The sequence below is a fragment of the Lynx rufus genome, unplaced genomic scaffold (assembly GCF_022079265.1).
Source record: "Lynx rufus isolate CCGP_SWC_20201006 ecotype Redwood Valley unplaced genomic scaffold, mLynRuf1.p SCAF_3, whole genome shotgun sequence".
Classification (NCBI taxonomy): Eukaryota; Metazoa; Chordata; class Mammalia; order Carnivora; family Felidae; genus Lynx; species Lynx rufus.
In genome coordinates this window covers 63,256,939-63,279,756 of record NW_025814845.1, presented here as the reverse complement: position 1 = coordinate 63,279,756, position 22,818 = coordinate 63,256,939, and positions in this window count along the sequence as shown.

Here is a 22,818-nt window from a genome sequence, read left to right as displayed (position 1 = left end):
ATAGAGGCCAACTAGCTTATATAAAGGCTCAAGTATAAATTCAGCACTTCCAATTTAATACTCTGTTCGGGACTTCCGTATTCTATCTCCCTTCATTCTTCGCAGGTGGTCTATACAATCAAACCTTGACCACTCCATTCCTTTGGCCCATCAATTCTTTTTATTTTTTTAATTTTATTTATTTATTTATTTATTTATTTATTTATTTATTTTTAAATATGAAATTTATTGTCAAACTGGTTTCCATACAACACCCAGTGCTCATCCCAACAGGTGCCCTCCTCAATGCCCATCACCTACTTTCCCCTCCCTCCCACCCCCCATCAACCCTCATTTTATTCTCAGTTTTTAAGAGTCGCTTATGGTTTTGGCCCATCACTTCTTACAGATGACTTTGCCTCCTACTTGATGTTAAATATCACCTGTATCACTGTAACTGCAAGTCCCTACCTTCAGACCAGACCTTCCTGCTGAATTCCTGACCAGTAGGCCTCTGATGGTATTCACCTAAATTTTCTAGTAGCGACAAACTCAGTTCAAAACTGAATGCATCCTCATGCATCTCCATCTCTGTTCAGGTTAACGCCATTTCTTGCAGGATTATTTGAGCTCTTCAGCATTGTTCCTCTTGCCTCTGGCCTAGATTTCTGTTGGTTAGCATTTGTATTTTTGTTTCATTTAAATTTGTCTAATTTCATTTTGCTTAAAAGTGCTTCATCCAAATTAAAACTAACTTTGATGTTGAGTTAAATTTTAGATAAAGGGTCTTAAGAGTCATCCAAGAAGTGCTTATTGTGTTCAAAGTAGATTAGAAAAAAAAATTAAGCACACAATGCAATAGAACTAGAACCAATAGTAGAGTAACCCCCAACTATTCAGTAGGAAGTAAGATTTGTTTTCAAAATGACTCTATAGTTTTAAAAATAATGGGCAGCCTGAGTGGTTCAGTTGGTTAAGCGTCCGACTTCAGCTCAGGTCATGATCTCACGGTTTGTGGGTTCGAGCCCTGTGTCAGGCTCTGTACTGACAGCTCAGAGCCTAGAGCCTGCTTCAGGTTCAGTGTCTCCCTCTCTCTCTCTGCCCCTCCCCCACTCTCTCTCTCTCTCTCTCTCTCTCTCTCTGTATCTCTTTCTCAAAAATAAAATTAAAACATTAAAAAAAATTAAAATGACTTCAAAATATAAGATTTCATGGGGGCACCTGGGTGGCTCAGTCAGTTAAGCATCTGACTCTTGATTGCAGCTCAGGTCATAATCTCATAGTTCGTGAGTTTGAGCCCCACATCAGGCTCTGTGCTGATGGCACAGAGCCTCACAGAGCCTGCTTGGGAGCTTGGGATTCTCTCTCTCTCTCTTTCTTTCTCTTTCTCTCTCTCTGCCCCACCCCTGCTCATGCTCACTCTCTCTCAAAATAAATAAATAAATAAACATTTAAAAAATATATATGATTTCATGGTAGAAATTAATAAGAGCATGATCAATACATTTGAAACACCTGTGGGATATAGTTAAATAGTACCTAGAGAAAAATGGTTATTCTTACGTGGACTTATTAAAACACTATAAGAATTGAAAATAAGTGAACTCCATATTCACCTCAAGAGGCTAGAAAAATAAAAAAAAAATCCTACCGATTACAAGAAATTATTTTATTGATTAAAGCATTACTTAACACAAGAAAAAAAAAACCTTATTCCTTATTACAGGCAAAAGTTAATTTTCTTAAAAAGATCGTCATAACAGGGGCACCTGGGTGGCTCAGTCAGTTAGGCTTCTGACTTCGGCTTATGATCTCGCGGTTCGTGAGTTCGAGTAAAATAAATAAATAAATAAATAAATGATCATCATAACAGGAAACAAATATGTAAGATTGACCTAGGAAGAAAAAGAAAACATAAATAATGATGCCAGGACTAAGAACAGGAATAACAGATTTGGGTTAATGTAAATGAGAAAATAAATTACAAAGGTAATTTCCAAGAGCATGTAAATTACTAAAAGTCAATTCCTGTAGAATTAGAATATCTGAGTAGTCGAAAATTAAATGGTAACCACTTATCTCCACAAGTCAATCAGCTTAGATAATTTAATAGTGTTCAATAGACAATTCCGATGACACTGAAATCTTTCTGTACAAAGAATTTCTCAATTCACTCTCTATAACCATGATAGCCAACTACACAACTGTTTTGTATATAACAACAAAAATGTGCACCAATTTTATTTATAAAAATGGATGCAAAGTCCTAAATAAGATATCATAATTCAAATCCCAAACTATATTACAAGATTCACTGTACAAGGTAGAGTTTAGCTCGTAACTATTTAGGAACGTTTTAACGGAATTTGTAAGATAAATGTATTAATGGAAAAATATATAATCATATTGATAGGCAATTTTTAAAAGATAAAATTTAGGATCCAATTGGGAAAAATCTCTTTGTAGAAGATCAGTATTTTTCAAATGAAACTGAAAAATTGTTTCTAAAGTTGATCTGAAATAGTATATGCAAAAGAAAAGTAAAAAAATTTATAACTAAGAACCTTATTAATAATCTCATCCTTGTGAAGAATTTACAACTTCCAAGTCATTCTCATCTGAATTATTAAATTTGATTTGAAATGTAGATGGGACCCATACTGCTGCTCCTTAGATCAAGCCGCCATTATCTTTTATGTTGAGTATTGAAATCGGTGCCTCACAGTCTCACAGCTTCTACTTCTGGCCCCATTCATCTATTCTCAATACAATAGCCCAAGTGATCTGTTAAATATAAGCAAGATTACTTCTCTCTACAGAACTATAATTCCCATCTCTTTCAGAGAAAAAGCCAAAATCATTCTTTCCCTATAGCCTAACCCATTCTACCTCCACCTCTGTTAATTCCCTCACTTCCTGTTCCAATTATTTCTCCTGCTCTCCTCCAACCACACTGGGCTTCTCACTCTTCCTCACATATGGAGGTTATACTCCAATCTCAGGCTTTTTTCCCTGGCTCCTGCCTCTGATCCATGCCTTTTCCTCATACATTTACCTTCTTTAGACTTTGACTGACTTTTGATTTTGATTTCTCACCTCTTCAGTGTGGTTTTTCTTGATGACTCTCTTTAGAATTGCAAGCGCCTTGGTTCTCTTTATCCTTCTTCCCCTTGCCACTTTCTTCCACAGCATTTCTTGCTCTCTAATATGATACACATTTTATATATTTGCCTTACACGCATTGCCTATTTTCTGTCTTACTCCAGTACAATGTAACCTTGATGAAGACAGGCTGCTCTATCCCCAGTGTCTAGAACAGTGCTGAGCAGATGTGAACTCACAAGAATTTCCTAGATAAATGTCTGAGTTACAGATGAGGTAACCGATCCCAGCATGGTTAGATAACTTCACCTATGGTAGCCAGACTTCATTAGAACATCCATCTTTCTACTCTCTAATCCAGTATATTTTTCCAACTCCTTTTTTATCACTATGATATCCATATCATAAATTTGAATTAAGTGTGAATTTGTTTAGGTTGTTTGTTACTTTTAGATACTTTCAAGTGAACAGATTTCGTGTTTTTTTTTTTACACAAAAACCACAGAATTTAGAGTATAGCTTTAATCTGTTCATTTCTCACAAATAATTCCTTTTTAGAATTTTACTGCTTTGTTTTTTTTTTTTTTTAATCGAAGTTACAACCTAAAGAAGACCCAAGAATGTTCAAATTAGTATATTGAATAGAGGAGCACAGTAGACCAAGTCGTGTATAGATACACAAATGCTATTTTTATGAATGTAATGAGATGTATAAAGGTTCTCTAGAAATGCCATGATTTGCAGAAAATTCAGGGGATGTCATCTTTAAATATTTATATGAAACCCTCAATATTATCCAACATTCTGACTTTCACATCAAGCTGCAAGACCCAGGCTGTCCTTGTACATTTTTGCCGAAGACTCATTATTTATCAGGGAACTAAAAGAAAATAAGGGTATTAGATTAGTTTTCAGCTGGAACTGTATACATTAAAAGGACATCTGTAGGGATAGGTGATATTACATATTTTTAAAGTATTGAAAATATACCTGGGACTTTTGTTTAACCTGAAATTTTCCCTAGTCCTGGAGGTCACGCATAAGGCATTCCTTTACTGTTCAGTTAAATAAGTGATTATTTTCCCAAGTTTGTCTTTTAAATGTCTCAGTCATTCTCAAGCTTAATAATATAAAGGTTGACGGAACTGGAGGGTATTATGCTAAGTGAAATTAGTCAGAGAAAAACAAAAATCATATGACTTCACTCATATGAGGACTTTAGGAGACAAAACAGATGAACATAATGGAAGGGAAACAAAAATAATATAAAAACAGGGAGGGGGACAAAACAGAAGAGACTCATAAACATGGAGAACAAACTGAGGGTTGCTGGAGGGCTTGTGGGAGGGGAGGATGGACTAAATGAGTAAGGGGCATTAAGGAATATACTCCTGAAATCACTGTTGCACTATATGCTAATTTGGACATAAATTTAAAAAAATTCAAAATAAAATTAAAAAAATAAAAATAAATACATGAATAAATAAATAAATAAAAATAATATAAAGGTTGATGCAGGGGAGCCCTGTCATATTTGTTACAAACTTGAGCTGTTTAGAGGGGAACAATAGTATTTATACTAATACTAACATATTAGTATAAATCTGTGCGGTGATATTTTCTCTGTTTCCAAATGAGGATTAGGTTGACTTGACTGATGGGAAGCCTCCTGGGGAAGCTGGGGTGATTCATTTTGTACAAGTAAAGCGAATGATCTTGAATTTTAAAAAATGGGAGTGCTCGGGTTATAGCTGCCATTCTTTGTTCTATTTGTCTTATGTTTAGCCGTGTCTCATTTGTGTTTCTATCTGATGGCTCAAGGAAATGCAAGTCACTGCTAAAAACTGCACATTAAAAAATAAAGCATAAAAAAGAAGGGCAATTGCAAAATTTGCCACATTCTCTGTGAAAACTGACTGAAAAAATAAATAACGTGACAAAAGCACTCTTGAATATTATTTCCTGAGAAGGTTTGAATTGAGCAAGAGATGAAGAAGAATTCCATTCTGGATCCATCTGGCATTTAATCCTTTAGATAACATTAAGAGGTAAACCTATGTCTTGATTTTTTTTTTTTTTTTCCTATCTCCTTTGGGCAGAAATATCTGACTAAGAACAGAGATGCAGAGAATATTCTTTGTCTTTAAAAATAATAAAGAGAGATAGAGAGACAGAGAGAGAGAGAGAGAGACAGGAGAGAATAGGAGGGGGAGAGGGAGAAGGGGGTCCAGGAACACCTAAAATGCAATTTCAAATGTTTACTGAAGAGCCTCACAAATGGATAATTAGTTCACAACAAAAGAGACAGACAAAATCCTTTGATCTCCAGTCTTGTCTAGAATTGACCCCACTGGAAGCAAGGGCCACCTAAGAGCCGGTTCTGCACAGTGGCGGCGCCATATTCTGCTTAACCCGAGGGTCACGGGGTACGCATAGAGGCTAGGATGCACTTTAGCATGCCTTCTTCTCTGCAGGCTAATAGCTGGACTCCATCTAGTGGTCAGAGTAACAAACTGGGATTTAGCTGCTTACGTAGACCAAACCAAAGCAAAAAGATGGATGCTGTTCTTGAGATTTGACTGTTGCTGTTGTCCGAGGGTCTGAGGTGACTAAATAAAAGAACAAAACACAGAGCCTCTGGGTCCTGGTATCAGATACTCTGATACCTCCTTTTATAGGTAGGAGCCTGTAGTGGCTGAAGCCCTGTAGGCCATGCAGGGTTTTTGCTCACTCTGATGGTTTTCTGAGATGCATTTTCTTGTGTGACACAAGGAAGAGGGCAGAAACAGTAGTGGATGGAGTGTCGGAGAATTGTTTCTGCTGTGTGACTCTGGGCGGGTCTCTGGAGCTAAATATCTGTGGGACAGTTTCCTGGTATCTAAGAGGTAAGACACAGAGCTTTCCTCCATTCATCTACTTAATAATACCTGCCAGTCCCGCGCCTGGGTGCTTTGGGGGCTCAAGGAGCTTACAATTGAAGAGCATAGATAGATAAAAGTTTAACGTATGCATCAAAAATACATTATAGAAGGTGCAAAGTTCGGTACTGGAAGACCACAAGAGAGCTCCAGACAGAGTTGTCTAACTCCTTATAGGTGGTAGGAGTGAGAGGTGACAGAGAAAGTGAATGATGCCTGTGTCTGTGACTGTCCATGTCTATATCCATATCCATACCTACTCTCAATGTGTGCTTTCATATAAAACATTTATACATATACTCATACTTGCAAAAGCCAATTTTAAATTTTCAAAATCAATAAAAGACAAATGACCACCTGGAGAAAACATTTGGAACATGAACAGCAGATAAAAATTTCATATTGCTCATGTATTCTTACAAACGAACAATTTAAAAAACAAACTCCTGGGGCGTCTGGGTGGCTCAGTCGGTTAAGCATTCGTCTTCAGCTCAGGTGATGATCTCATGGCTCATGGGTTTAAGCCCCACACTGGGCTCTGTGCTGACAGCTCAGAGCCTGGGGCCTGTTTTGGATTCCATGTCTCCCTCTCTCTTTGCCCCTCCCCACTTGCACTCTGTCTCTGTCTCTCTCAAAAATAAGTAAACATTAAAAAAAATTAAAAAAACACAGAAAAACAAACTCCTTAGTCACAAAGTGAACAAAGGACACGAACAGGTCACTCTCAAAAAACAACTACACATGTTTAAAAAATCCATGAAAACTGTATTTAAGCTTACCAACAATTAGATAGATTAGTTCAGCCTTTAAATAATTCAATTAGTGGGGTACCTGAATGGCTCAGTTGGTTAAACGTCAGGCTCTTGGTTTCAGCTCAGGTCATGATCTCACATGATCTCTATCTCTCTCAAAATAAGTAAATAAACATTAAAAATAAATAAATAATTAAATTAGCTTGCATTACTGATTAATTAACTAAAGTTAATTGTTAATAACAATAAGTTAAAATTTCTTATTAGAGCAGCAAAGTTTAAGATGGTTGAGAGTCCCTAATATTGAATGTGCTGTGGGGAGAGCAGGCTTTTATGCACCGATGACGGAAATGTACTCATTGATCTGAGTAAAGCTTAGTAATGTGAATCAACATAAAAAGATTCAATTGTCGGGGTGTATCTAAAAGAAACAACTGAATAGGCAACTACACAGAAATGTATTTGTAATAATCTTCATTGTAGGATATTATATAATAGCAAAAAAGAAAAAAAAACACAGCAAATACCAACCATAATAAATAGTTTGCTATTTAGGAGTGAAAAATAATTGAGGTATAGCCACAAAGTACGCTGCTAAATTGTAATGAAAATTTGTGCAGATCTGCATTTATACTGTAAAAAATATTTATACTATGCTAAGGAGAAAATAGCTTACAAAAAATGTGTACAGTGTGCCACAATTTTACTGAAATAATAAACTGCATATGTACATGAATTAGCATGGGGAAATATCCAGAAAGATATAAATTAAAACATTACTAGTGATTATCTCTCAGTAGTGAAATTATATATTCCACTTTCTTTTTATACCTTTCTCTATAGTCTGTGTGTATCCCACAATTATGATAGATTACTTTTATTATCGGATAAACCAATTAAGAAATTTTTATTGAAGATGAGAATAAAGCCTGAGCAACTGGGACAAATTTCCGTGAAAATCTCTAACTGTGCTTTCTACAATGTTTCCTAATCTGAAAGTATAATTTCCTGCTTCGGTTTATAGTACTGCAGAGGTAAATAAAGGGACTAACAAAAGAGATGTATCTTTCACAAGCCATAAAAGTTCCATTTCACTGGTGAAAAATTCTCTCTTCTCATATCCCTTAGGCACTATATTAAGTCTCCATATGGAAGGAGGTAAAAGGGAAACTTGCAAAGACACAAAGACTGTCTCTGAAGGAGGCAGACTAACCAAGAGGGCTTGCATGGTCGGGACACACACCCCCTGCCTGCAGTCATCTGCCCACGTGCTGGTGCATGTGCTGTCGCCGGGTTCCCATGGGCTCAGTGACATCTGTAGGCCTCCTATCTCTATACTCAAGGTTCAGGTCCTGAGTGTCTCTGACCAGTAGAATGATTTCCACGGCTTCTCTGAGGACAGTCTTTCCTGGTCTTTACTATTGTTGTCAAACTTACTGTCTGCTGCTGCAAGGAGCGAGACATACTTGAGTTTGATTCATAGCATTACCATTTCATGTATTTGTGATCCCTGTGCCAGTAACTGAACTCTCTAAAATTTCAATTTCCTCATCTCTGGAGCAGGGATGATACCCTTGCATCTGACTCTTGGGAAGGGTGACGTGACAATAGCACCCGGCACTAGGCTTGGCACATAGTCAGGTTTCTAGAAATGAACATTAAGCCGTTCCTGTATGTTCAAGCAAAGCAGATATTAACCCCCATTCAATATAAGTTGGATGACCGTCCAGTCTATCAAACAAGTAAGATCATTCCTGAGAGTGAAAGGCGGGGGAGTTCTTCAGTTATGCTGATGCGAGATGTGATCTGGGAGCTGACCTGGGCAAATTAAGATGGATGGCCATTCTGGTTCTTAATTTGATTCCCTTGAACTGTACAACATTCAGGATGGTTAGTGCATTATTATCAGCACTAAATGTGAGTGAGTGCCTTATGGGATGGGGGCCAGGAGAATCTGATGATGCCCTGACCACATATCTATGGTGCACTTAGGTTGCATTACCGTTATTTGCTTGCGTGTCAGCGTCCCCATGGTGTGTTGTGTGACTTTACATCCCTGGTGCCTAGCATATTGTATGTGCTCAATAAATGTTGATTGAATTTATGACCAGATGCCCTGGAACTATTAGTGTCAGATGCCAGGAAATGGCTCCTACACTATCCGGGTGGTTCCTGGCTGTAAGCCCAGCTTCCTAGCAGTTGGATAATTGCACCCTGATGGTCAGCCAGAGGCAGCAACAATCATCTCCACTACCTGTTGGGTCAAGAATAAAGGTTGCGACTGCTGCTCTCCTGATGCTGTACTGGGACTTTCTGAAGGGGAAGGACCCTGGCTTTTTTGGCATTGTGTTGTCTCTCTCTGCTTTACCTGCTGAATCACCTGTTGAGTCCATTAGACTGTGAGCCCTTTGAGAGCAAGCAGCAAGATGACCTTGCTTATACTTGTATTCTCAGCTCTATAAGAGGGCACAGGGCCCAATAAATATTTGTGGGATGAAAAAATTTTGAAATGGTAATAGTTAAATAGTTATGAAATAAAGAACCAAAAATTAAAAAAAAATTGGAAAGAGTATTGTAATTTGCATATAAATTTGGAAAGTTCATTTATCTTTGGGCCTCATTTCCAATATCTACAGAATGGGAATAAAACCCTCACAGTGTGAAAAAAATATCTCACAGTGTGGCCTCAGGTATGCCAGTTGTCACCAAAATGTATAAAGTGTAAGTAATATTAATAGCGCAAGTCTGTAGATCATAGTGGCAATGCTAATAGCTTTGGATTCAAATGCATCAGAGTTCAAATGGAATCTATCTACCTATAATTAACTATTAGAGTTCGAACATTTTAAAATATAATTTATTGTCAAGTTGGCTAACATACAGTGTATATAATGTGCTCTTGGTTTTGGGGGTAGATTCCCCTGATTTATTGCTTACATACAATACCCAGTGCTCATCCCAACAAGTGCCCTCCTCAATGCCCATCACCCATTTTCCCCTCTCCCCTGCTGTCCCCCACCCATTCAGCAATAGCCAAATTATGGAAAGAGCCTAAATGTCTATCAACTGATGAATGGGTAAAGAAGATGTGGTTTATATATACAATGGAATGCTACTTGGCAATGAGAGAGAATGAAATCCTGCCATCTGCAGCAATGTGAATGGAAATGGAGGGTATTATGCTAAGTGAAATAAGTCAGTCAGAGAAAGACAAATATATATTTTCACTCATATGTGGAACTTGAGAAACTTAACAGAAGACCATGGGTGAAGGGAAGGGGAAAAAATAGTTACAAACAGAAAGGGAGGGAGGCAAACCACAAGAGACTCTTAAATACAGAAAATGGAGTTTGAACATTAACTTGGCTTATCCAAGTCTCAATTTCCACTGCTGTAGAGATAAAACTAGATTTTTAAAAAATGTTTATTTTTGAGAGAGAAAGACAGCATGTGCGTGAGGGAGGGGCAAAGAGAGAGAAGGGACAGAGGATCTGAAGCGGGCTCAGTGCTGACAGCAGAAAGCCCAATACAGGGTTCAAACTCACAAACTGTGAGACCATGACCTGAGCCGAAGTCAGACGTTTAACCTACTGAGCCACCCAGGCACCCCCAGATTAAGCTATATGTTGTGAAAGGAAATTAGTATTTTCTATTGCTTAATAAAGATATTATTACCAATATTACTATTCATATCAAAGGTTACTTTACAGTCTTAGAATTTTATGAATTTGTTTCCATTATCTACATATCTATTATCTGTAAAGCAAAAGAGTATTTTTTATTTATAAAATATTTAACATTCTTATTCACAATTAGAAAGCCAGGAAGGTTTATTAGATTTGTATAATTGGGGATTGAGGATAAATTGATAGATACAATGTATAGAACCCAATAAATACTGAAAGTTCTTATACAGTACACAAAATACTTCCACAAGATTCATAATGTTGGACTAAACTATGAACTGTGGGTAAGTTTTCATGCATTACTGTGGATTGCATTTATTCCTCACCATATTATTTGGGGGTTCCCATGGATGCTAAAAACCATATGTAACTCATTTACCTGGCTGATTTAAGAGGAGTTTGATAGCTTCCAAAAGTTTCCACTCTCTCTTTTTTAGCCAGAAAATCAGAATGCAGGTGCATCAGAGAGACTGGAAAGAGTTTAATGTAGATTTGTTGGGTGGGGGAGAATACTGGAAGAAACACTTTCTGTAAATGTGTGTGTGTGTGTGTGTGTGTGTGTGTGTGTGTGTATGAACTCACAAGCATCTCTGTCTACACACCACACATAAGAAAGAGGTAATAGAATAGTGCCCTTCCTGCATTCAATGAAAAGACTCTGACAAAGAATCTTAACAACTTACTCTGAGCCATGGAATAGTTTCAAAGCAGGTGCTTAGACCTCTTTACTCTCTGGTCCTTAGAAATCTCTCATTTGCAAAGTCTACTTAGTTTACTAATAAGTCCAGTTACTTACTAGTTTCTCAACCAGAACTTGTGAACACTTCTCAAACTTAACACTTTATATATCCACATGGTATTATATTATCATCTTTATTACTTATCACTGCTCACAGTTTCCACTTATAAAATCTTACTTCAGTTATTACATTTTTACTCAAAACTGGTTGTAAGCAAGAATGAATAATTCAGCACTCATTTTCATTTATCCATTCATGTCTGGAGATGGGATACTGGGAAAAAACCCCAGGGCTACGTACACATTTTGGAAACATAACTAAGATGTATTTCACACATACGATCCCATCCTCAGTCCAGAAACATTAACACTTTCAGTCTGTTGACACAGGCTTTTGTACGCTGGAAAGTTAAGAAATGCTTTTTAGAAAGGTTTTAGAAGAAAATAAGTGCCCCAGAAAACAGAAAGCAAGAATGTTGTCTGGGTTGTAGAGACCGAAGTTTTCCCTTCTAAAACAGAGACTCTGGACAAACACTCAACATTATGTGGAGAAGCAACAAGACTTGAAATTGATGCCTTTGTCTAGTTTATACCCACAACTTTCTTTTTCAGCCTTGAGAATGGCTGCCTTTCTGACGTAATTATTTTTAACTGTTTATTACCTATTTTGATAGCAATCTATCTCAAAGGAAGGAGGACTGGTGATATATCTGTATCTTATAAAAGGGACTGTCACCTTTTTGTAAGATACAAATATATAATTTTAATAATATTACGCTTTTTTTTCCAGAACATTTACATGGTTTTAATCAGCGCCTTTCATTTGGAAAGTCATTTGCTTGTAGAAAACATATTGAACAGAGTTATTGTCAAAAAGGAATTGAGATAACTTGATGGAAAACAGGATAAAATGGTTTAACAGTATTTAACTTCACCTTTCTATCTATTATAATCATTATCATTATCATCAGCACCATCATCTATTAGGTACATGTATTCCAAATGTTCAGAAAGGGCAAAGGACCAGTTTCATGCAAAAGTGGACTTAATGAGTTAGGAATAACTGTGGAAAAACTTAATGTTATCATACAAAGTTGTTTAGAGTCAACAGAAAGGCAAGTTACAAGTGTCCTGCCAGGTAGGGCAGCCCAGCTGGGTTTGAATGGTAATTAACATCTGTATTACAAATAGCAAGTGAGTAAAACCTGTACCTTGGGCCAGGACTAATGACTTGAGGCAGCTTTTAGGTCACAGAGTGATTAACATGTAATTTTAAAGAAGTATGGATTCTAAATTACAGTTTATAATAACTTTTCACTTTTATTAGTCACAAGGGCCCTCGCATCTTTCATTGATATTCAAAGCCTACATATTGGATAAGAATCTACTTATTTGATAGTACACCTTGTTCAGATAATGGATATAAAATAGAAAACATTTTCCTGAAGACTCAGTGAAACTGCTTCCGTTTATCCCTTAGATCAGCACTGTCCGGGAGAAGGTTCTATGATGATGGAAATGTCCTATATCTGCCTTGTCCAATCAGATAGCCACTGGCCATGTATGGCTATTGAGCATTTGAAATGTGGTTTGTTGGACTGCGGAACTGAATTTTTATTTTTATTCCAATATTAATTAATTTAAAGTTAAATAGCTCCATATGGCTAATGGCTACAGTATTCGTGAAGCTTTAGATTCAAGCTCTCTTAACTCTTTTGTTGCTAAGGGCATTTTTCTGAATGGTTTCACGCTATCAGATGCTGGACCTTTAAAACCTTGGCCAAAACTAAAACTCAAGCTTCCTGTCCTCCAAACTACTGAAGAATTTCTTATTTAGATTCCCTCCACTTGCAGCCACCAGTGTTTTGGTCCATTAATGAATAAGTTACCATCTAGGACCTCTTGTCTCTAGCAGTAGTCATGATAACAGTCTACCGATTCTCAGGGGTTCAAAACAAGCATCTTTTCTCTTTTCTCTTTCCTTTCCTTCCCTCTTTTTTTGTTTTAAGCGGATTTACAATCAAGCTAATTATTTTTCATCAGTTGTAAATATCTAGCATGTGGCTCTGTTTTTGCATGAAGTCAATAAACTTAAAAGAAGACCTTTTCAGTAAGTACATGTTCAATGTGTAGGTTCAATCATTTCATTTTTCTTTGTATCCTAATTCATATGTGTTTTCCATCATCTGTATATGCCTGATAACCACTCTGGAGGCTATTCGACCTTCTCACAAATTCAAACCATTATTCCAGAAAGCTGCAAGAGACCCGGGAAAGAATAATAATGAAGTCTAAGATTCATTAAGATCTTTTAAATTTAAAATACGATATTTTAATTTAACTCAGCAGACTCACGTTTATGTGATTTGTCCCTTGTTCTCAAAGCACTGGGTCATTTTCTTATGTGTCTCAGGTGATTCGAAGCAGAATTCAGTAGAGGAGTCTGCCTGCTACTAGACAGAAATATCTCATCTTAACAGTGAGCCCTAGATATTGGTTTTCTAACTAGAGAGACTGGCGTAGGATTTTAATATAACCTCTAAAATGCTCTGCTAGGGGAAATGGGAACTGCTGACGACATTACAGGCAACTATAACTTCAAAATGCTCTCATCCCAATGTATCACAGCTGAAATTTCTCCTCGCAACATGTGGCTATCCCTTGGAAGTATTATAAAGTGAGTTTCATATTAAAGGCAGTAGAAAGCACAGCTCCAAAGGGCTCAGTTATCTCTTGCCGCACACCCCTGGCCAGGCGGGCCATCCTCTCCGGCATTATAAAATCATCCGAACGTTACTAACACCTCTGGGGTTTCTGATTCATGTTACCGACACCAGAGTGTAGGCTCTAGATTCCACACAGCGTTTTTCTTACTGGTTCAATTGGCAGAATTTTGATATTGTGTCATTAATTTCTTCCATTTCTAACAAGATAATTTAATGAAATAACATATGTTGGACCCAATGTTGAAAGTATGTTCATGCACACGTATGTCAGTGTTTATAGCGATGGAAAATCTCCAGAAAGCAGGGCTGAAGTCCTAAAAACACCAAGATGTTTCTCTTAAGTAATTCCATTTTGGGAAAAGCTCTGTCACATGGTTCTTGCACATAATTGCCTCACCTCTGGACTGCTGCATTCACATCTGGCCTGAGCCCTCATGAGGTGGGGGTTGGTTTTGACTGTAACCTGATGGCAGTTTGCCCATGTTTTGAGTCTGAAAATGTAGTTGGTTAATATTTTGAGTCAAGGGGTTGGAACATAACCATACCTCGCTCCCTGCTTCAGTGACATTGCAGTGGAGCCAGTGTGTGTGTGAGATATTGGGTATGGGCTGGGATGAAGGGAATGTGGGGGAGGAAAACACCTGCTACTCTTGGATTTTAACTTCTTCAGGGCTGGATTTCTTATTGCCCTCAGAGCAGCATTTCAATGTCCCAGAAGGAAATGAGAACAAAATGAAAATCAAGTTGTTGCAAACTAAAATGGACAACATTGAGGGTGGGGGGGGAGGAGTGGGCTTCATATTTTAACCTTGTTAGTTACAGCAGCCTCCTATCGTTTCACAGAATAGACTTCTCTCTCCTATAGGCTGCAGCTCAAATACCCAGACCACTATGGGCTTGGACTCAAGGAAGACCAAAGTTGGATTATTTTTTGCCACATCTTCTGAGGGTCCAGGAGGAAACAAGAATAATAAACAGGGCAGAGGAATTCTTACAAAATAGCTAACTGAAATGATCAGTGTATGTCATATTTGCTCCTTTTAGATTTATAATAAATGTTCATTATAATCAAAAATGTGATAGGAGACAGTTCATATAACAATTTATGTTAAGGGAGTCACTTTTACCTCATTCCCCACCTTTCCATAGTGGGGCTCCATTTCTACCCCACTTGCTAAGAAGGTACAGTGGTCGAAGACATGCCCTGCTCCATCCTCCTCTGGGGCTTCTCCCCCATGGGAAAGGAGCAGCTACCCCAAATAGTGAAAGAGTGAAAACTGGCCATCCACCAGGTGGCTCATATTTCTCAGTAGGGCCAGGGTAAGATTTAAGATTATAATAAAAGATTATAGTCTTGTTCTTTTGGGCTCTTCACACTTAAAGGGATGTAGGGAAGAGCGTAATTTCCCATTATGATAGCACTGTAGGAGTTGGAGGAGGAGGCTTTTAGTGATACCTGACTTCCAGTTTCCCCATACAGGGAACAAGAGTCCTGTGTACTCCCTTCTAGGAAAGTATCGAAGCAATATTTTCGGTTCCTGTCTCCATCCTTTCTTTTTAAGGCAGACAGCTTACCCGACTGATGATGGGGAAAATGGCAACATTTTCTGGGAAGAAAAATGGCAACAGTTCAGTCCCTACTTGACTTTTCCCTTTTCAGAATTATCTACTCAAAACACACCTGTTCCATCTTCCAGGACCTTAGCTCATCAGTCTCCACATCCCCTGGGACTGGCCTACAATTGGGCAGGAAGTTGAACTCAGGCAAACAGCCTCAGATCTAAACACTAACCAAATATTGCCATTATTAAAATTTATTTTTTTTGTTCCCTGATACCTTTGCCTACTTCCTCAGTATTTCTCAGAACTCTCAGAATATTTACTTTGATGGCTTTCTTTAGGAAGAGGCATCTGAAGGAAAGTGGAAGAGAACAGGACAATCAGAACAAGTCTACTACTACTGCTGGAACCCCAGCTGTGACACCAGTATGGCTCTTACCTTGGTTAAATCAATTATTCTTGATGGATAAACTGGGGATAATGCTGAGACCATCCTTCTGAGTTCAAATGAGGACTCATTCGTAAAAGTGTATAAAGTACATTTAAGATACCAAAAAAGCTAATGTTATAGAACATTTACTCTGCATTATGAATAGTTATAAGTGTTTCACATGTAATAAGTAATCCTTTCAACTCTGCAAGGTAGGCTCCGTGTTTCATTCTTATTGTACACACGAGGACACTGAAGTATGGAGACGTTTTATAACTTCTGTAAGTCCACACAGCTAGTACTGACAGAGTTGAGATTCTGATGCAAACAATCTGGCTCCAATCCTGAGCTCGTAACTTCCGTGATGCATTCTCTTTACAAATAGTGGTAGATAAATTTGGTTTTTGTTTGTGTTTTAATTTTATTTGAATACTGTTGACACGCGATGTCACATTAGTTTTGGGTATACATCATAACAATTCGATGAGACTATACATTATGCTATGCTCACCACTGGTGCGGCTATCATTTGCCACCACACAATGCTATTACAATTCCATTGACTGTATTCTCTGTGCTGGACCTTTCCTCCCTGTGACTTATTCATTACATAACTGGAAGCCCATGTCTCCCACTGCCCTTCACTCATTTTGTCCATTCCCTCTGTCCTTCTGACAACCACCAGTCTATTCTCTGTATTTGTAAGTCTGGTTCTGCTTTTTCTGTGTTTGTTTGCTTTGTTTTTTAGATGAATCCAGCTCTTAAAAATTATTTTTTGCTGTTAAAATGAGAAGAGGAATGCTTCAAGTATGTTTATGAAAGAGACAAGAGTCTGGCAGACACCCATCACACAACAGAAGTGAGACAGAATCTGTGACCTCCTTCCAAGTTGAGGGATGGTGACCTATTTCCTCAGTTCTTTCTGATGTTCTTCCCACTTCCCCTTTCATTATTGCTCTTGTTGCTGTTTTTTCCTAAGACATAATCAGGACTGAAATGCTTAGGAGTTGTGATTAATTAAGGATGTTTGGATCCTAGAATCTAAGGTACTAGAGCAAGAAGTGATTTTAAAGACCACCTTAGAGAAAGCTGAGGCCACCAGGAGGTGAAGAAACATAGCAAAGCACACAAGCCCAGAGCTGAGCAATGCCAGGGCTAAAGTCCGGGGTTACAGCGAGTGCAACTGGAAAATACAAATATTAGAACCCAAATTAAATTTTAAAAAGTCATACTATGAGAACATCTATTTGTATGTGTGTGTGAACAAAAGAGCATGAAGAAAAGATTCGTGGATTCTTAATTTTGTGTGTTGTGAATCTAAATGTATAACCCTGTGGCATTGTGCTTTTTCTTATTGTATACTCTGGTTTTATTGGTTGATATTCACTTGAGGATAGTTACATATAGCTAACCTCCAGTTTTGAGACTGTGTACAATTTAGATACTGATGCTCTGTATCAACAAGCACATCTCCACCAACCGTGACAGTTTTGTGCAATGTGAGCTAATCCTGGGTGATACTAAATAATTTTTAGGAGGATGCGGATTTGTGCTCAAAGTTCTTATTCTCTACCCCAATCTCCACCACATCTAATAGCCACAAAGACCAATCGTAAGAGATTTTTCAAGGCAATCCTCTGGCACAAATACCGAGTCAACCTATTACAATAGCAACTCCTTTGCAAGCCCCTCTTAGTCACAGAACTGACCACCTTGATGGTATGATAACCCAGTCAATATTCCTCAAAGGCATTTGTCATCCTGGTAATAACTAGCAGTGCCAGGATCACACTGGAAGTCAGTTTGATCTCAAAGACCATGTTCTCTCCATAATGTTACAAAGGGCTCTAAATACCAATTTTTCCAGTAGTTTGTTGTACGGCCCCGGGAATTCTCAGAAGCTCAGTATATTGTCTTCACGATTCTTTTTGGTTACAATTTACAGACACTGGCTCAGTTCTGCTTCAGAAGAGTGAGCATTTTATGGAGTTTGTAGGAATATCTCATATAATCCAAGGACAGGAAGTACAGTTTATGAGAGACAAGAACAGAAGCCATAATATCATCAGGAAACAAGGCAGCTACTCTCCTTACTCTGTGAAACTCCATGCTTAATCTGTGCCCATTTTTTTTCTCTGAACACTGGTTTTTAAACTTTTTCACATACCTGGTGCAAAAGAGTTACAACCCTCTTCGGCAGCATTGCTGCTAAATATCCTCCCAGCTTTACCAATATTGTTTCAGCTTTTGTTCCATGGCCATATTTGTCGTGTGTCAAGGAACCCATCCTTGTTGATGGCAGCCAGATTTTAAAGGAGGGCATAATCAGCAGACATCCAAATAGGTATAAACTATAGTATATCTATATTTCCCTCTTTGGGAAATGAGAAGACTCGATTTGATAATAATAATAATAGTAATAATTGATAGTAACTAAGTCTTTATTCTATTTCAGGCACTTGGCAAAATAATTTACACATCTTATTGCACCTTGTAACAACCTTATGGGGCAGGAAGTTTATGCCCCATTTTAAAGGTTTATTATTTTTGAGAAAGAGAGAGAGAGGGCACGAGCAGTGGCAGAGCAGAGACGGGGGCACAGAGGATCTAAACCAAGCTCTGCACTGACATCAGACAGCCCAACACGGGGCTCAAATACACGAACTGTGAGATCATGACCTGACCAGAACAGGATGCTTAACCCTCTGAGCCACCCAGGTGCCCCATAGATAAGTTAAATGGGGCACAGATAGGTTAAGAAATTTGCTCAACATGACCTCTAAAGTGCCTTCTAATTCCAAAATGCTATAGATTTTAGTTAAATATCACAGTCTGAATAAATCTGATATACATTAAGTGAGTGAAAATAATATGAAAATATATTTTACTTCTTGATCTCAGGTCATTCTTTTTCTTAAAGACAAAGCTAGTACGTACACAAAAATAATGCAATATAGTTTGATGATCAGATTAATTAATTTAAATACTTATCATCCCAAAATGTACCTAGAACATGGTGATAATAAATGATGAAATACCAGGGGATCAGGCACCCAGAAAAAATATCTCCAATGAAGAAATGGGGACTTTGTGGTTAAAGAAGAAATATAAAACCAAACGCAAAAGAATTCAAATTGAGTTACTCCAGTTTGGAAGACATGTTTTCACCTCCCGGGTGTGTTTCTGTATTGTTCCACAATGTAATCATGCTTTGTTGACCATGGGTTATGACGCTCCATTCATGGCACCATTTGTAAATATTTAACTCTGTGCCCAACCTTTGTAACCTCTTTTCAAATGCAGCACAGTTGAAAAAGTTTTACAAATGCAGTCTTTTCCAATTGTAGTAGAAAAGAATGGGGAAACATTCAATTAAGTAATTTTTATTTTCATACTGTATAATGAAAAGCTCTCCATTACTGGAAGAAAATGATACAAAGTCAGCAAAGCTTATACATCAGTAGTGAAGTGCTCTGCACAGTTTCACTGCAATGTGCCCCTTTAGTGGATTTGACTAAAGAACCAAATTTCATTTTGCATGTAATAACTATAGTAAAAAGAATTTTTCTCACCATTTAAGGATGAAAATTACCATTATAGAAAGACAACAGTCATTAAATAAATTAAAAGCATCTTTAAAGTTTTCCATATATATATATAATATATATTTTAAATCGCCATTAACTGTACAAGCATTAAATTCTGGACTAAGACATTTACAGAAACTAGTGTGAAAAGCTGAAAAGAAGGCTGGGTTTTTAGAAAAGGGGTGGTCATTTAATCGCCTATATACTACATTAAAATACAATTCTCCAGGGGAAAAAAAGCTATACAGAGCAGTCAGATTTATCCCACATTTCTTATTTAATTTTAGACCTAATCTTATACATCAGGCGTGCATAGCTATTCTTTAAACCAACCTTGATTCAACAAGAAGTCAATATCCAGATACTAGTTATTTGTTAGCGCAGAGAAAAGTGAAAGGAGAAAGACTAAACTGAATAATGTAATTATAGAAAGAAATTATGGAAGACTGATAATTGTATTATACACATAGAATTGTCTATAAAAATATTAAACAGGCGACAAGAGGCTTTTTTTTCAGAAATAAAAACATCTATCTTAAGTGAATAAATGATCATCAGTTAATATATAGCTAGGTGAATGTAAAAATGTATCTGGAGTATTACAGTCCTGACATCTGGGGAGTCCAACCTTCAAGTTTAAATTCCACAACCCCAAATCCTGTAAATTGTATACATTATCTACACAGCTTACAATAAGATACTTTGAAAATACTATATTGACATCAGCAGCCCCTGAATTTGAGTTCAAGAGAACAGTTATTGAAAAAAATTTCGTTTTTAAGTGACTCTGTGTGTGTGTGTGTGTGTGTGTGTGTGTGTCACATCTAGGAGTGGGGGTGGAATGTCAGTTTGGAAAGAGAAGCGGGGAACAGGAGAGAAGAGGGAGAGATAGGCAAAGATGCATGATTTAGGAAATGGCATTTCTAAACATAATTTCTTTTCTTACACCATTGCCATTTTTATATCAGGAGATTTATAAAAAGTCTATGTAAAAATTATGCATATACCAGTACCTAAGAAATTGTGAAATAGTCACTTAATTTTCCAACTATTTCAAGTAAATTTTTATTAGTTAAAATATTTCATTTATTTCAACCCCCTCGACTGAAAAGAAATCTTCCTTTATTTTTGGGGAATAAAACTTTCCCTGTTTATGTCCTCAGTGTGGTAGTGAAATGATGGTTATGAGGCCACACAGCCATAATGACTGGTCAAAAAATATTTTGATTGCTAAGAGACTCCCAAGATGATTCATTGTGTTGCAATTTTGTTATATAAGTTGCTAATTAAAATAAAATCTTAGTTATTACTCAGAAAGTTTTATTATTGAGAGACTTTCCTGGCCATTGTAGGATTTAATCTGTAGTAAGTAGGCATCAGTTAAAATTAAGAAAGGTAACAAACAGATATCTAGATAGAAGACTGAAAAGTAATGCTGGGAATAGCTAGAGATGTTGGTTGATATATATCTAGAGAAAAAAGCTAAATTAAGAATTTCCTCATATCTACGAACAAAAAAGAGGTTTCTTTATTGAAAGATGGTATGACTAGGATAAGATGGCCACACACTGGCTCACTTCTATTACATAGTTTTGCTTTCAAATTTTTGATAAAGTTTGTTTGTTTGTTTGTTTTTAAATGTTTATTTTTGAGAGAAAGAGAGAAGAAGAGAGACAGAGAGAGAGAGATGGGTGGGAGAGGGAGGGCAGAGAGGGAGACACAAAATCTGAAGCAGGCTCCAGGCTCTGAGTTGTCAGCACAGCGCCTGACGTGGGACTCGAACTCACGAACCATGAGATCATGACCTGAGTCAATGTCGGACACTTAGCCAACTGAGCCACCCAGGCACCGCTCAAATTTTTGATAAAGTTTATTAAGAGTAAGTCCCTTACCTATCTCAGTTTGAATATTTAAAATAATGCTACCAGAAAAAAAAAATTAACTCTAAGAAACCATAGTAACTCAGGCACCAGAACTTAATTTATTAGTTCTAACTAGTGTGTCTCATTCATCGAGTTCATATATACTCACACCAACCTCTGTGTCCTCCAAAAGTGTCAAAGCGCTTCTTTCATGGTAATCATCTTCAAATGGATCTCCAAAAATAAGTTAGAAATTTAGAAATATGACTTAAACCACGGGGAATTCCATACTCACCCCCAAAGGCTGAAGACTAGAATGTTCTTGCCTTTGGTTTATGAACAGAGATATTTGTAGTATTTTTAGATCTATTGGTATCATCCATTTAAGGAAGATGTGTACAAAGTAGCTCATATTCTAAAACCCAAACTTTTAGGGTCAGAAAGTTCTTCTGGCTCAACTAGCCAACCTGTTCATTTTACCAGTGAAGATGCTAAGACACACAGTTAACACAGTGCCTTTTACAAAATAAATGCTCAATAAATATTTATTACATGATGGACCACAATAGGTAGCTATAGGTAGAGACAGAACAAAACCCCACGCCTTCTGATACTTCACAGCCTCTGAAATGGCTTAGTTGTCTCTCATCAGCGGAGACTCAACCAAGAGGAGGGTTGGCCACAGATAGGACATCAACAACAACCCATGGTCTGAAAACATCGTTGTCACACATGCGAATTTGGAGAAAGAGAGATTTTTGAAACATGTTTTCTAGGGCAAGGTGTAAGAGGATAGTTGTGACAAATGGAAGTGGGGAAAAAAACAAAGTGTCTATATTTGACTTCCTTTTTTTGGTGAATAATTTTTAGTGAGCTTTGCTAAAGTAGATTTCATGGCTGAACCTTGATCCATGTGAAAAGGTGCCTGGACCTGGACGTGGCTGAAGAATGATATTCAACACGTGATGGTGATTAATTTGGTCATTTCAAGAAACCTCCAATATTCCATCCATTTTTGAGCCTCAGGTATTTATGGATTGCTTCATAAGAAGTAAAAGCATATCAAGAGAACCCAAATTTTTATTTAATTTAAAAAATTTAATTGAATTTTTGAATTCAATTTAAAAGAACAAATGAAGGTATTTGTGAAAAAGAAGAGGAAGTACATGTGGGTTTTTGAAAAGTGGGCTGCAGGTTCCCTTTTCTAGGAGGCAATGAAATGAAAACAACTGTATTTCAAATTAAATGGCTGGGCCAAGTGGTAACTCTCTGCATATGCTCTTGGATCACTCTGTCCTTTTTGGTAAAGTTCTTATAATTGAATGGTGCTTGCCAAAACATGAAATGGAAAACACAAAGAATCCTGTGTAGATTGAACTATAAAACCATGTTAAGCAAACCTTCCTAGAGAGGGGACAGGCACCTGGCAATGTACACACATACATATACTCTTAACACTCAGCCCACACTCTCCACT